Source organism: Habropoda laboriosa, unplaced genomic scaffold (assembly GCF_001263275.1).
Source record: "Habropoda laboriosa isolate 0110345459 unplaced genomic scaffold, ASM126327v1 scaffold20, whole genome shotgun sequence".
Classification (NCBI taxonomy): Eukaryota; Metazoa; Arthropoda; class Insecta; order Hymenoptera; family Apidae; genus Habropoda; species Habropoda laboriosa.
Window position 1 is genome coordinate 471146 of NW_017100143.1, and position 16919 is coordinate 488064.

Genomic DNA, 16919 nt, shown 5'->3' on the forward strand with positions numbered 1-16919 from the left:
TTTAACAATTACACTTTTCTTTTTCACGAAAAAAGGTCATATACATGTAATGTTGCTTGACTAAGTGAGCGTCGGTTATCCGAACCATGGGTTCGAGGAGTAAACAAACTTATGGATGAGTAAAAAATAAACGTTCTTAATAAATGTATATTGTTACTTGGAAGCATTTTTTTTTTATATTTTCATCGATAAGTAATTTTATACTTCATTCCTATAGTTATAAACTGGGTAAGTACACGCATATGTTTCAGTAACACGTTTCATTAACACATTTTTTCCGTTCAGGCCGTTTGATATTTCTGCCTTTTCCTTCCGTTGACTTAAACTGCAACTACGACGATAATTTCTTGAAACAAAAATTTTTCCTGTGCTCTGTAGTGCATGTCAAACGTTATCTTCTCCTTGATAACCATGATTCTTGCAATCTTATAAATATTAGAAGACATATAGGGTCAAATGTTAAACTGATAGTCTCGACGGCCTGAACGAAAAGTAACCAGAAATCGGTTAAGTGAACTGTTTGATTTTCCGAACCACCTCGTTCCCAATTGGTTCAGATAACTACCGCTCTACTGTATCGCGAAATTAAATCGGCAATTTAAAAAATTGACGTCCAGTCACACTCGACGAAGTAGTGCAAAGGGTTTGTTGCGTCCCGCACACCGTGTATTCTCGTATGGAATACGGCGGGGTTGTAACACCCGTCTCAGAGTGCTTCTACCGTTGCTGCTGTGACTCGTGGTGGATGAATTGTGACTGGTGTTGGATGAATTGTGACTGGTGAAGGATGACTTGTAACTCGCTCAGAATCAAATGTCCCTCTCCCTGGACGCGGATGACTCCAAGACGCGAGTGACATGGGAACGCATGTGATTGGCCAAGAAAATGAGGTGGAAATGGTTCCGGTGAGGTAATTGGTTAATCTGGTGCGTGGTACGTGTGCTGTCGGAGACAAAGGCAGAAGGGGCGAAAATCGGGGTTTTTCCGAAAAAAACGTCTGCTCGTCGACGGTCGCGAAAGGCGATGCTCGCCCATTGTTCCGCGGCGAGTGTACGTCGAGGGCTGTCCAAAGGATGCGGCTCAACAGGGCTAAGATTGCTAAAGAGACTTGTAGAAGGATCGGTCCAAACAACTGCCATCGTTGACCCAAGCTCGACCCGGTAAAAAATTCGCAAAGATCGTCCGACAATTCCGAACTCTCCCTTCTCTCGGAGATCGGAATTCTGCGATCGATCGATCTCGAGGGAAACCGAAGGACCCCTAAAGCGTTGGCGGAGGTATCGCGTGGCGTTCATCGAGGGAAACTTTCGACGTGTGGCGTCGTTCCGTGGAGAAGTTTCAGAGAAACGGGACGGACAGCTTCGTTTCCTAAACGTCGCGGCCGGAAGAAGCGCACGGAAGGCGACGTCACGCAGGCTGAAACTCAATTTCATCGGTCTCTCTCCCCCGGTTCCCCTGGTGGCGCGCGTCCGCGTATTTTCACGTGAAGTCTCTCCTCGATCGACGTCTGGGAACAATCGACGTCTCGCGCGCGCTCGATCGTTACCGCGTGGAAAATCCACGTTGTGTTCTCGTGAGCTCGTATCCGCCGGAAAAGGGGAGCTGAATGCGTTTTAGCCGCGAGACGAATATCGATCCCGTCGTCGCCTTTCTAACGAGATTTACCTCTCTCGCTCCTGTCTCTCCCTCCCTTTCTCGTATCTTTGAGAAAATGAGACTGCATTTCCGTCGGAGCTTCCGGCACAGTTCTATATTACAGATATAATTGAAGAGTGAAAAATTGCGACGGAGGTTTCGCGACGATCGAGGAACGTCGGCCAATTGGACGCTGATTTTCATGGAGAAATAGAAAATACTCGAACGTTTGTGTTTGAACGATTCTTAAACTTGGGGATGAGATACTATACTAAGTGCGAAAATTATTCGATTTGAGTGATCTGGATTTAAATCGTGAAGTGGACATTTTAGTCGTCCTTCTACGAGGGACGATGCTTCGTCGAATTTCCAAGTTCCACGGTCTGTATTAGATGGTTCGAAGTTATGAAACGTTAATACTGTTGTAAATACGCGCGGTGCAATCTACGTGGTTGGAAACTTGCGGAAGTCCGCAAGACTATCGGTATCGTAACTTCAATCCTTCAGTTGAGATTCCGAAGCTACTCTCCGCTTCCCTCAATTTTTCACGTACCTTTCTCCATCTCTTGGTTAAAAAGAACACACATTGTGATTCGTTAGGACAGATCTATCGATTAACGCAACTATAAAAATCCTCTCCGTTCGTCAGAAACTGGTGAAAAAGAAGGAAAGAGAAAGGTAGAGAAAATAAAGGAAAAGGACAGGAATGATCGCGGAATAAAAGAGTTCTCTCTACGGCTATAAAATAATTCTCTCTGGCAAGCCTCTAAAAATCCGTTTCACCGGTGTGTCAAACGCAGCGACACTTACGCGACTCCTCGCCAAGCGTCAGCGCAAAGTGGAAACCTCCGTGGATGCGCGAAAAATCGATACTCACCGCCGAATAAAATTCATCGAATCCGCCTTGCACACACTCTCCCTTCCTCGGAAATTTCATTGTTCCGCGCGACATACATCAGCCGTCCTCGTGCGGATGTTTAAAGAGAGGGAGGAAAAAGAAGAAACTCTGTCGGAAAACGTCGCGATGGCTCAAAAAAAACGTTCTCCGCTGAGAAGAGTGGAGGAATTGGCGAGATATTCTGGTACCTGGAAGGTTAACGCGTCACAGAGTGGTATTTCTGTGAAAAATACATTGGTACACGTGTCTCGGTGGCAAGGATCTCCTCGTGTTCGACACGTTTCCGCCTTACTTCCTTCTGTGACGGAGAAAATATTGCAGGCCGGTCGAACGACTTTATTCTGAGAGATTTTCTTTTTGTTCTGTCGCTGCTCCCTTTTTTTCTTCCCATCTGTCGCTGTGTTTCTCTCTTTATCTCTGTCTCTGTGTTTCTCTCTCTCTCTACCTCTGTCTCTGTGTTCTCACTCTCTCTTTACCCCTGTCTCTGTGTTCTCACTCTCTCTCTATCTCTGTCTCTATGTTCTCACTCTCTCTTTACCTCTGTCTCTGTGTTTCTCTTTCTCTCTCTTTACCTCTGTCTCTGTGTTCTCACTCTCTCTCTATCTCTGTCTCTGAGTTTCTCTCCCTCTCTCTTTATCTCTGCCTCTCCGTGTCTCTCCCTCTTTTTCTTTCCTTCTGTCTTCCTCTATTCCTCTCTCTTCCTATTTCTGTGGATAATTTCTCTCCTTTTCTCTTATTTTCTCTCTCTTCTCCTCATTTCCTCGTATCTTTTCTCTTTCCTTTTTTCCGTCTTCCAGAATCCTTCCCTCTACTCCTCTCTCTTTCTCTCCCTCACTTGTTCCGCCCTGAGGAACTAAAGGAGAGAACGCAGCCGCAGAGTCTGGCTCCTCTTCTAAAAGGGAAAATATGGAGAACGAGATCGAGCCATTAAACCGAAGCCTCCCTTTGAACGCTCGTAAATAAGGGAAACTGTCGAAGTGTCGTTGCATTATCGCGGTATCTTTTCCCGGTGGCGAACCTCGCCGCAATTTATCACGATTTTATTCCGCGATTTCTGGAAGTCCTGCGACCACCCAGGTGTCACGTTCTTCCTCGTCTCTCCGGAGAATCTTGATGGGAAATTTATCGCCGTTCTTTCCACTGGCTCTTTTAACGATAAACTTACCAACGAATCAACTCCGTTTAAAATCTCCCCTTTATTTCCTACAAATCACAATTATGTTATTCAAACGACAAGAATTCCACGCTACTTTAATCCCTTCCTTTTAAACTTTCCTCCAACATTCGTACTTCTCCCTCAACGAGTTTCACATTCAACACTTTACCTCGTTACTACAACATTAAGTGCTCGAATATTTATTACGAATCTCCCCGCATTTTTCACCTCGAGCACAAAGAATACCGTTGAATACGTAAAATATCAAAGAATTCCATCTTCGTAATCCCGGCAGTTTGTTCGCGAAGAATTGGCGAAAAATATGTGGGCAAAATGGTCGGTCCGAAGTGAAATAGCCGTCCGAAATGTATCAAGAATGGAATAACGAAGAAGGGGCGCCGTTTTCACTCTCGACACACCACCAAGACCTACCACAACCTTTCACCAGAAGCCGCTTCTCTCTTTCTCTCTCTCTCTCTCTCTCTCGAGAAAGGCGGCTAGCAGAAAAGTGACCGATGATGAATGCCCAACGAGACAGGGATCGATGATACGATTATTTTTCTCCTCGCCTCGGAAGTGTCCGTTTAGAAACAAGCCACCGAAGTGGGGGAGAAATGATTGAAATTCATAAGTTGCCCCTTTAAACGCCGCAGATTGAGAATGCATCGCTCTCTCCGCTCTTTCTTTTAATCCGGCGAAAACACTCGGACGTTCGGTGTTTTATTGTCAAATTAAATTACTGTACCTGTTAGGGTGAACTCGAGCCCTGAATATTGCACTACGTGCCGTCTATAGTTTTCTTGAAGGACCACCCAAAGGTTGATAACGGCTTTGGGACCGTAGTGATGAGTGACGCTTCTGTCTTGTCTCTATAATCTCTCTTCTGTTACTCTTTTAAAGACCCCTGTCCGGTCCCAGCACTCCCGTTTCCCTTTCCTCGTGTCCTCCCTTCCATTGCGCCCTTGGCGTGTGTCCTTTCTGGAAGGAGAACTGGGTTCTTCCCGAGAGAAAGTGGGAGAGATGGGGGTGACTAACTGTTCACCGTTAGGAAAAAAACCCCGGACTTGGTGACGTCGTCTTTCGCCAGGTCACCGCTTGGGTCTTCGGGGTTTATGACATGGCCTGTGTTACCGAGTCCTAAATTCTACGAACCAGCGAAACATGATTAAAAATGTGAAAAAGGGAAAAACTAATTTTGTCACGTACCATCCTAATTCTGGTACACGGATGGTACGCGCATTCAACAAAGGTCTGAAAGATAACTGCCTGCCTGCTCCATGTCACAAACCTCGGTAAGCTAAACTCTAACAGTACCTCTGTAAAAGAAACCTAAATCATATTTATCATTTCGACGTATTCGGACATTTGTTGATGCTTGGATTATTTGTCAAAAATTGTTCCACGTTATTCCAATTATTTTGCTGGTGAGAATTTCTAGGTATTTAATTGTTCAAAGTGAAGGGAGAAAAAGGTGTAAGAGAAGAGAGGATCCGTGCGAGATCAATTCTTAAACGAGCTCGCCCATTCAGCGAGTGTGGGAGTAACGGTTTCGATATAATTCACCATCCGCGGCTATAAATCGCTCCAGCTTGTGTATCGTTACTAACAGCGAGGAGATCTCGCGTAACAGGTAGCTCCTTCTTCGATTTCAATGTTTTCGACAGATTCCTCCGCGGAGAGAGAAAAAGGGAGAACGACGAGAAAGCGAGGTACTTCCGGCTGTTCTGCGCTTTCGATACACTTCCATTTCATCGTCGATATTCCTTCAATCTGTCTCTCTACGATCGAAAGTGAATTCTTCAACCACTTCGCCGAGGAAAATTCGAATTCTAAAAATCACTGGTAGCTTCGCTCGTTTATTCTCTCCCGGGACCCATAAAAATCGCAGAAAACACTCGTTTCTCGTTCTATTATCGAACGAAGATCGTTGTTCGGCGTTCAAAGAGGTTCGATCTCCGCTGGAACACTCTAGCGAGCTCTGTTTACCGTCCATCTGAAACTGGAGAGCCTAAAAAGAGAGAGGTTTGGTAGGGAAAACGAGACACAGTTTACGCTTCCTCGTTGCGCGCAAACATGCCTGAGGGCCGCGGGAAAAATACGGGCGGACACTTTGCGGCCATTGTTTGCCGACAACAACAGAAACAGAGAGTCTCGTTCTTCTTTTTCTTCTTCTTCTCTGGAAAACAGAGGAGGAGAAAGACGGAAGAGAGCGTTCCCTCCAGAGCCAGCGAGTTTTGTAACAAAAAACTTCGAATTGGTGCATGCACACGCGTTGCGCCGAGTTCAAAGTGTCACCGATTGTGCTTCTCCTCCTCGAAGAGAAGGACGACGAAAAAAAGGGAGAGAAAGAAGGTTTCGAAAGGTGGAGATGAGCTCCACCTCGAATATACGGACAATGCCACGGGGGCGACGCAGCCTTTGTGTGTAAAACGATCGACGACGACGCTGTACCTCCTTTTTCGCCATTTTGTAACCGGCACCGCAATCAGGAACACTTTGCCGACGTATGTAACAGGCTCTGTCGCGAGAATTCTCCGTCTGACGTGGAAGGTTAACATTGATTCTTCTCTGTTCCTTAGTCTCGAAGAGCGTAGAAGGTGGGTTCTAGACGTAACGAGTGGTTTGAAGATTATAGACAAGCCATTAGGAGTCATCTGTGCTGAACTTACCTTCAATAGTTCACCAAGTCTGAAGGATCTTTCTGAATGAAATAACAGTTTTCGTATATTCAACTCCTTTGCCTTGGGATTTTTCAAAGGTTACTTCTCTCAGCTGCTCGTTGCTTCGGTAACGAATCAAACGGTAAAAATCTGAGTATTCTCGGATCTAAGGTAAAGATCGAGAGTGTTCTCGGATCTAAACACAAAACGGTCGCAGAAGCGTCGAGATACAGAAGCGGTCTGTGCAGCTCGATTAACGAGAACGTGAAACGGAAACGTCCGCCTTTGAGACAGATCCTCGCGCGACGTACTCGAGATTACTTATTTAAGCGGCGACCTTTCCTCCCTCTGTCGCTCCTCGTTGATCGACCGCCCGATCGATCGATCCTTCCTCCTCCACCCTTGGAACGCTTCCGTCGTCCTCGAATTCTTTTCCCCCCTCTCCCACCTGAATATCGAATATTTCGCGAAGAGAGAAGCCACCCTCGACGACTGATGGAATATTTCACGATAAGCAGCGAGGCGTAGCGATTAAATGCGTCGGGAGCTCGTTTGCATTTCACAGGGCTCTGGATAATAATTCCGATATACCGGTCGATGATCGTAATTGACCGAGCTTCCTAGAGAAAGAGAGGAGAAACGATGGAGAAAAAGGATCTTTTTCTCCCTCGTGAAAGGTCTGGAGGAGAGGAGTTTCAATCGAACCTCGTTTTTTATGCAGATTTTCATATCTGGATAATGAGATCGATTGACGCACTTGGCTGCGGTTGTGTCTCGTGAATACTTCGCCTTGGTTAACCGCGGAACGGAGAGCCTCTTCTGACCTATTTGTCTGTCAGCGATAAAAGACAATTAGGTGTTTTATGACGTGCGTGCACGTTCGGGTTCGTCGATGGTAAATTGTGCAGCGGGAATTCTGTTTAAACGAGAATTATCGGCAATTGGTTTCGATTGTTGAATCACGTGATTTGAGTAAATAACGGAGGATCGACAGGGAGATTCTAGGGAAACATTTTCCTGCGACAGTCTTCCGATTGGATAGCGTAAGTGCATCCAGAGAAGTTGGAACAGACCTGGTTCGTTAATTAGCATACTGTTCTCGAATGTAATTGGTTACCATTGGGAAGAATTCTAAATTGGACTGTTTGCCTTGCATAGTTACCGAAAATGTGTTCAAGTTTAGCATATAACTATGTAATAATTAATTGGCGTTGCAAACGCGTGCAATGCTTGAAATTAAATTGCTAATTAAATTATCACGAATATAAGACATTTCGATTCAGTTCGAAGCGCGTGTACGTGTCTGTGAAAATTTCGGCAGCTTTTCTCCGCACGATCTATAATCGTGTACTACTGTAAGGGTCGTCTGGTCTAAGTAATACCTGTCAGGATTTATTTAAACAGATGTTGAAGCTATATTTATTTGTCGGTCCGTCGTTGACGCCTCGCTCCTTTCTGGTCCGTCTTCACCAACTACACGTTTCCTAATAATCTCTCTAATATCTTCCGCTTAGTCTTATTCAACTTATTCGCCCCTCTCTTGCCTCCGGGAAACCCTGGCACAGGTTGGGGGTCCTTACCTGACCCAGCCAAGGCGTTGGGACCTCTCGGTCTGCGGGCCAGAGTCCCAACACTCGCTCGACCGTACTCTGACACTAATGAAAGTAGAATGTCGCGTTTGTAAAATGTGTGCGCACAATTTGGTATGAAATTTACGTAGCTAGCCTCTCCTCGCCCCCAATAGAAATGATAATTCCAGGGTTGAAGATACACATGCTTGAAATAATTATAGGCTTGGTAAAAGCGGCCGTATTTTCGGACAACGCGAGAGGCCTCTGAAATATTCCCTCTGTATTTACGGAGAGTAAGATAGACTGTTATCAAAACCGTTCCATGGTCGCGAAAAACCTCGTGTTTCCATATTAATTCGGCTAATGGAGCCTCCACGGTCGCGAAATTGGGGCGCGAAATAAAGACCGGGTTGATTACACGGTGGATACGGATGGTGAACGGGAAATCGTTTCAAAATGCGAGTAATTATCGAGTTAGGCCCTTTTGTGATCGATATCTGTTGCATCAATCTAGTAGTTTATTTTCTATTGGACAGTGTAAGTAATGACAGTCTTCTAGGTGGTTTTATCGAGGATTCATTACGTCTAGAGATGGTAGATGGAAGATCTCATTGGACGTATGCAGTGCCGATCAAAAAAATACGATCACGTGTATTTGAAATAAATAGGAATTTTTTAAAAAACGATTAACCCTTTCGCGACTAGCGCCGGTTATATCCGGCATCCACTAAATGCTTCACACTGGCCGGTTAAATCCGGCATCCACTAAGCGCCTCACCATAGCTCGCGCCTCAACAACTCAAAGTGAAGATTTATTTTAAAATACAGAACAAGGCCTCGGCAATGTTCCCTTTATCCGATACACCCTCAAGTCCTCTGCTGTTCCAACGAAATCCTCCAAGATTTGAAAAAACGCGAGACACTCTTAACGTGTATGGTGTGCACTAATGGCACGACGACCCGTTCGTTAGTGGCGTACCGATGGCTAGTTCCGCCGTCGCCAAAGGGTTAAAGATGGCTTAGGATTTTTGGCAAGGAAGATACAGATCTTTATTCCTCCATCGAAAAATTTCACCTAACGACCTAACTCTAAAGCTTAAACTAGTATTTCTACTTTACCCTACCAACTCGTTGAGAAAGATCAACGCAAACCACGAGTAACTAGGAATTTTTGCCAAAAAGCTGACAATCACTTCGGACTTAGCCAAATATACCATTAAACAAACAGGTCCAGACGTTCTCTCAAGTTCACAGATCTGTTCTCGTGGCTTTCCAATCCGTCTATCCGCTTCGATCTTAATTAACCTCGATCTATTTGGTCAGCCCTCGTGCTCCACTTACGTTTGCAACGTCCTAGCAATATTCGCGACGCTTTCAGCAGAATCCATCCGCATCCCTCTAGCCTGGATCGCATCGAACGTCACGAATTTCCCCCTCGGGTTACTACTCTCCTCCTCCTCCCTCTCTCGCTGTGTCCACGCGGCGTAAGATCGAACGATAACCGCGATACACGAAGATGTCCCCGTGTGTATGTTTCAGCGAGGTCTCCAAGTCTCCTCCGTTCGCTGTAACGGCGGCGGAGTCGATTGGCAAATGGGCAGAACAGCGGCGTTATCGCCGCCAGATAACGTATTCACGTTCGATGAATATTCAGGGAAATCTGGGCGAATTTCGCGAACGCTTCCAACGTCGATTCCGTGTCATGCCTACGTTGTATACGGGGCTTAAGCTCGATCGTGTGTCGAGCTATTTGGACCTCGAGCCGGGGAACGCGAGAAGTGACGTTGGATCGGCCTCGATCCTTCCATTCGCGTGGCCGTCTCGTCGAAGGCTTCTGGAAATTAGGTTTGAAATTGAGAGTAAGCGTTGTTTACAATTGCATTTCTGATCCTTCTTGTCGAAGGCTTCTGGAAATTAGGTTTGAAATTGAGAGTAAGCGTTGTTTACAATTGCATTTCTGTGGGAGGAAGGTGAAATGTTTGAAGTTTCTTTTATTTAAGTTGAAAGAAGCTCTTGTTACTCTCATCCGAATTTGAGGATTTTTCAAAACTGAGTTAGGGATTTTTAGAAAATTCAATCGATAGGGATCTATGCCACTGGATTTGAATTTCAATCACCGGAGATTTCTTCTCCCTTCGAATTTTAATTACCCAAGGTTTCTCCTCCTTTCGAATTTATTTACCCAAGACATCCTGCGGAACTCTCCGCGCGCGGCCATCTTTCCCGCGCTCCTCCACTCTGGTTCGTGGACGAAAGCAGGGTTCGTTCGTTTATCGAACCAGAGGATCGACCTCTTTCCACTTGCCTCGAGATTCCTCCTCGATAGCCACGAATATAGGAGCGAAAGAATGGCTGCTCCTCGCGCGATAAGGAAACGATTAACAGTTCGAGAGCGTATTATCGATTTCACGAGAAACTTTCTTCCTTAAGGCTACAGATAAACTCGCGAGAGAGAGAGAGAGAGAGAGAGAGGAGATTTTCTAGCTCTCCTCCTCGTTTCCCTCAGGATCTCTTCCGCGAGAAGGGGAGTGGAAGCAGGTTCGGCTGGTATATTTCAGCGAACGTAGACCGTGCAAATTAGGTGCAAGCATCGCGCAAGTCGTGGAGAATTCTCGGATTGAAACGGAGGCCCTCAGACGAGGGGCTAATTTCCAAGTGGCTCTGTACAATTCTTTAGAAGCTGCTTTACTAGGTCACGAACGCCTCCAAGGCAATCGAAGATCGAAGCTAAGCTCGCCACCTTCTGATTTCTCGTTCAAATCCGACGCGAGAAAACGCCAATTATACTTTTCTAACGAACAATATAGGCTGTACTGCCAGCCTGGAGAACTTTATTCCTCGGAAATTAAATTGTTCTCAGCGTGCATACGTTGGGAAGCATTGCTTCTCGACGTTTCTCACAATCTACCCTTTGAATTTCGTTCAATCCCCTCGGTTCTCCAGAGCTATTCTTTAACTGTTCAATTTTTCCAATGAAAAGAAGTCACGTTCAGAACCCAATTAGTAGGTTACGTTAAATGGAGAACTGTGAGTAACTTTTCTGTGCAAATTCAGTATCCTTCGATTTTTAAATTACCACGACTCGAACATACTCGATCCAGGGTTTCTCACGATTTTTCACACGAAAAGAAGTCACGAAGAGAAGCAAATTAGTAGATTATGCTAACTCTAGAACTGTGAGTAACTTTTCTATGCAAATTCAGTATCGATCATCTCGTTAATAATAATTATATCGCACCACATCTTCGATTTTTAAATTCTCACGATTCGAACATACTCGATCCAGGTGTTTCTCACGATTTTTCAAACGAAGAGAACCAAATCAGTAGATTATGCTTACTGGAGAACTACGAGTAACTTTTCTATGCAAATTCAGGACGATTATATCGCAGCACATCTTCGATCTTCGATTTTGAAATTATAACGACTGGAACCTACTCGATCCAGGTGTTTCTCACGTTCCACAGCCCACAATCCAAGAAGTTGATAACATTCCTCTCGGAATTCGCTCGCAGCTACGTTCCCACATACGTACACACGTCCGTATATATCATTAATCGACTCTCGCGGCAACCATAACACACCCAGCCGAAATCAAGCACTGCGAGATTAATTTAGCGTAATAGCAGAGAGCTCGCTCTTCTCTACCCGCCATTCCAAGAAAACCACCCTCTGGCAATCTTCTACAATCTTCTATTTAAGCAAATATTCGCTTAAAACATCAAACTGGAAAATTCTCGAAGCCAATCCTCTCCATTTCGAGTGTTTCCACCACGTCGATCTCTGGAAATACTTTTATTCTCCAGATCGACGCGCGTCGCGAGCAGAAGAGAGGCACGCGATCTCGCCTCGATCTTTCACACCCTCTGCATCAGGCGGAAATGAAATAAGAACGTCTGTCTTTCGTCTCTCCGCTCGATTTCCCCGCGAATTTTCCCGCCGAGCGGCAACAGGCCTTCGGGAGGATTTGAGCAACACTTCGAAGCCTGGTCGAGCAGCCTCTTTCCAGCTTCCGGATCCTCCCTGGTCGCAGAAATTGCTCGCCTCGACGGGCAACAAACGGACGAATTTTTATAAATATATTTTTTTTAGCGGTGTGCATCGGTCGATAACAGGTATTCCAACGAATGAATAATCGACGTCAGATTGGTTAGAACAAAATTGAAAGGTTATTCGCGATCTGTACTTGACAATCGAAATGGCTGTTGCAAATTGAAACAGCGGTTCGAGGTGGAATAATTCAATTTCACTATCGAGCCGTGGAACCGGTTTCGCAACGATCGATCCGGGGATAATTAAAAGTTTAAATTAGAAGTCGGAGTGTGAGAAATCTTCACCGGAGTTGAGAAAAAACTGAAATAGAGAAATAGAGAAAGTTCCGAGTTGAAAAGGCGGTATTTCCTCGTTGAAAAGCTCGATCCGGGGCGCTAATCGAATAGCTCACGGGTCACGCTCAAGAATGAAAAGCGGGTTTTTTCAAAGAGGCAGCACACAGACCCTTTTCGACCCCGAAGGAGCGCAATTTTCGCCGCGAGGCGAGTTTTCGAGCTGTTTAAACGCCGGTAATGGAATAACGTGACGGCCACGTAGCAGGGCGACTTGGCTGGCCTAATGAAAAATTTACGACGCGAAGCGTTTCTCTGGCGAGAGACAGAGAGAAAGAATCTCCTCGAATAAAAATCTTCTTCTTTCGCTCTTCGCGAAAAGCAACGCTGAAAGGTGGCCGTCCTCGCGTTGTCTCTTTTCTCCGTTTTCTCGGAATCTTAGAAGACCACCGATGAACGAGGCACGAAAATCACGTTGATATCACCGTTCAACCTCGGAACTGCTTTATTAGTCGTTCTCTCCTCGAATAAGTAATTCACGAAAGATTCACCTTTTCAATTTCTCCCTCTTCTTCCTTTTTCCACTCTTTCGGGAGATTCGTGCGTGAAATGAAGTCACGATGAATGGAGACGATTTTCCGGGTTTTTAACGACCTGCCTTTGGGAATTAAAGAGGAGTCTGATATCCGCGCCTAATGACCCACAAACTCCTCCTCGTGTTTGCATACACGGGGTGCTTCGTTCATTAACGAACACCTCGATCGTTTCTCTAGCCACTGAAAGCGAGAGATAATGAAAAAGTTTCTCGGTAATAGAAAAATGGCTCGACGTTCGTTTCAAAAATTAGCCCAAGATCGTCAGCTTTCCTCGCGTATTATCGCCTATTTTTCGTAATTCCACGTTAATGGAATAATGCGTAATTCAAGACGAGTTCGACGAAAAAGCCTCGCGCATTGTCTTCTATTTTTCATGATTCCACGTTAGAGCCATCGAGATAATTTGGTCCGGCCTTCGACTCGGAGACAGCTCTGCGTGTTCGCACAAGGTAGCGACATGAACTTGTTAATCACGACAGAAAGGGCGTAGGACGCGTTTTCGCGTCGCTGAAAGCTCGCGAGCATCGTCGCGGCTCGTGATTGGCCGCGTGCACAGTGCTCGCGAGGATCAGAGGACGTCGTTGGGCTTTACGCGAAATTCGAAGCTCTCCGCTTTCTCTTTCCACGAGAATCGAACGCGGCTTCTGCCTCTTCGTTAGCGCACAGGAAGCGGGTAAGGGTGATTTGGAGAGGCGAATCGATGCCCTTTTCCCTTTAAGGGGTAGCTCGGTTATAATTAACGAGATCCTCGAGAACGCTTGTTGCGTAGGGAGATTCGATTTCGAGGGTAGAGTGGAGATTAAGGTTCGCGTGGAATTTAGAAATGCAAATTGTGCAAGTTTCTCGGATTTTTCTGCTAGGAGAGGGAGGATTTTTTTCTGGGTTATGAATTTCGAACGGTGACCTGTTCTCGTTTCGAGAACCATTCAGAGGGTCAAATTTTCCGCAATTTTCGCATTTTTTGCAAGATTTGCGTGCTTCTGCGTTTTAGTATATCTCCAACTACTCGTTCACACTTTGGTGAAATATTTTTGATCCCTTCTTGGGGACGACAATTCACCCTTTGATCTGTGACAACGTGTCAGACTCGTGACGGAGATGTTGTACTCCCAACTGTAATCCCAACTTTCGTTTTAATTTCTAACACTGAGGATTAGCCTTTGTTAGCTGGTGCAGTAGTAAAACAGTAGTAAATGGCTTGCATGCATAGTCGCAAGAGAAATCGTAGGTTAAGGGGTTAAAAAGACGATGTTCAGCGATAAGATTGCATATTTTGTTGCGTTTGAAAACACTTCAAAATACCACAGTGTTTTAATATGTCTACTGTCTTGAAACTTTTACGAACGAAGGATATCTCCAACTACTCGTTCACACTTTGATGGAATATTTTTGAATCCCTTCTTGGGGACGACAATTCACCCTTTGATCTGTGACAGCGTGTCAGACTCGTGACGGAGATGTTGATGTGAGACAAATTAAAAATAGTTGTATCAGTAAGGAAAATGAACTGTAATCCCAACTTTCGTTTTAATTTCTAACACTGAGGATTAGCCTTTGTTAGCTGGTGCAGTAGTAAAACAGTAAATGGCTAGCATGCATAGTCGCAAGAGAAATCGTAGGTTAAGGGGTTAAAAAAACGATGTTCAGCGATAAGATTGCATATTTTGTTGCGTTTGAAATAAAATACCACAGTGTTTTAGTATGTCTACTGTCTTGAAACTTTTACGAACGAAGGATATCTCCAACTACTCGTTCACACTTTGATGGAATATTTTTGAATCCCTTCTTGGGGACGACAATTCACCCTTTGATCTGTGACAGCGTGTCAGACTCGTGACGGAGATGTTGATGTGAGACAAATTAAAAATAGTTGTATCAGTAAGGAAAATGAACTGTAATCCCAACTTTCGTTTTAATTTCTAACACTGAGGATTAGCCTTTGTTAGCTGGTGCAGTAGTAAAACAGTAAATGGCTAGCATGCATAGTCGCAAGAGAAATCGTAGGTTAAGGGGTTAAAAAGACGATGTTCAGCGATAAGATTGCATATTTTGTTGCGTTTGAAATAAAATACCACAGTGTTTTAGTATGTCTACTGTCTTGAAACTTTTACGAACGAAGGATATCTCCAACTACTCGTTCACACTTTGGTGAAATATTTTTGATCCCTTCTTGGGGACGACAATTCACCCTTTGATCTGTGACAACGTGTCAGACTCGTGACGGAGATGTTGTACTCCCAACTGTAATCTCAACTTTCGTTTTAATTTCTAACACTGAGGATTAGCCTTTGTTAGCTGGTGCAGTAGTAAAACAGTAGTAAATGGCTTGCATGCATAGTCGCAAGAGAAATCGTAGGTTAAGGGGTTAAAAAGACGATGTTCAGCGATAAGATTGCATATTTTGTTGCGTTTGAAATAAAATACCACAGTGTTTTAGTATGTCTACTGTCTTGAAACTTTTACGAACGAAGGATATCTCCAACTACTCGTTCACACTTTGATGGAATATTTTTGAATCCCTTCTTGGGGACGACAATTCACCCTTTGATCTGTGACAACGTGTCAGACTCGTGACGGAGATGTTGTACTCCCAACTGTAATCCCAACTTTCGTTTTAATTTCTAACACTGAGGATTAGCCTTTGTTAGCTGGTGCTAGTAAAACAGTAAATGGCTGACACTTGCATGCATAATCGCAAGAGAAATCGTAGGTTAAGGGGTTAAAAAACGATGTTCAGCGATAAGATTGCATATTTTGTTGCGTTTGAAATAAAATACCACAGTGTTTTAGTATGTCTACTGTCTTGAAACTTTTACGAACGAAGGATATCTCCAACTACTCGTTCACACTTTGATGGAATATTTTTGAATCCCTTTTTGGGTACGACAATTAACCCTTTCACCGTGGATTAAAAAGACGACGTTCGACAATAAAATTGCATACTTGCACTTCACAATACATGCACTCCTTGTGTGGTATATTTTAGAACAAAAATATTTTTGAATCCCTTTTTGGGTACGACAATTAACCCTTTCACCGTGGATTAAAAAGACGACGTTCGGCAATAAAATTGCATACTTGCACTTCACAATACATGCACTCCTTGTGTGGTATATTTTAGAACAAGGAATACACAGTCCTATGTCGTTGTCAGGGCAGTGCGAGTACCACAGACCTTTCAACAAAAGCTCCCCAGATTTTCCTCCAATCGTTCGGAAGAAAATATTTCCTTCAACCTTCCTCAATTCCCCAAACTATCTCCAAACATCCCCTGTCCTCGCTCTAACCTACCTAAAAATTTCTAAAACTACCGCGCACCGTAATTTCCCTCCCGGAATCAATTCCACTCTTTTCCAAACGATCGATCAAGTTCTTCAAGGATACCTTAGAACCTCCCGAAGAGTATCGCGAAGCTTCCTTAATCCTCTGCTTGGTGTACCGTTCCAGGGAAACAATCGCGAAGCGCGGTTCATCGGCCGGCGAATCCGCGATCCCGCGAAGATAGGATTTCCTAACGCGAATTAGATTTTTTTCGCTCGCTCGTCGCCGCGGTGGGAGAGGAAACACGAAATAACGGGAGGTGGTTACAATGCGAGCGCGACAGATAAAGGAGACGCGGCGAGAGACCGCTCGGAGCTTGCTCTCGCGTTTTAATTGGCAACCGTAATGAAATATAACGATGGTGCACCGTTCGACCGGCGTTCGTAGAGAAGGCTGGAGCAGGTAATCGTTGATTGTCTGTTGCGGTTGCTTGTGTTCGAGGGAGAGTGTCCAGAGCCATGATTTCTTTGAGAAAAGGACGTTGAGGAACGTGGAAATAGTGTGTTTCTCTGTGGGATTTTTGTTTGGGAGGAAAGTGAACGATTATTGGAGAAAGTTGGAGAATATAGCTTGAAATGTGTACTTGTTGAAGAAATCGGGAGGAAAGTTGACGTTTTTGTCGAATCTTCGATTATCGAAAAGGGGAGATTCTTTGATTTTGAGGTATCGAAGAATTCAACCCTGTCGACATTTTTCTAAAAATAATTATATTTTATAATTCGATAATTATTGTATTCTATAATTATTTCTCTATCAT

The 16919-nt window shown here is 44.5% G+C and overlaps 1 protein-coding gene across 1 annotated transcript in view; it reads left to right on the forward strand.

Moving 5' to 3' along the window:
- LOC108573380 (apoptotic enhancer 1 protein) overlaps positions 1-16919 on the forward strand; it is a 129779-nt gene that overhangs the window by 61441 nt on the left and 51419 nt on the right. The gene's annotated exons all lie outside the window — the stretch shown is intronic.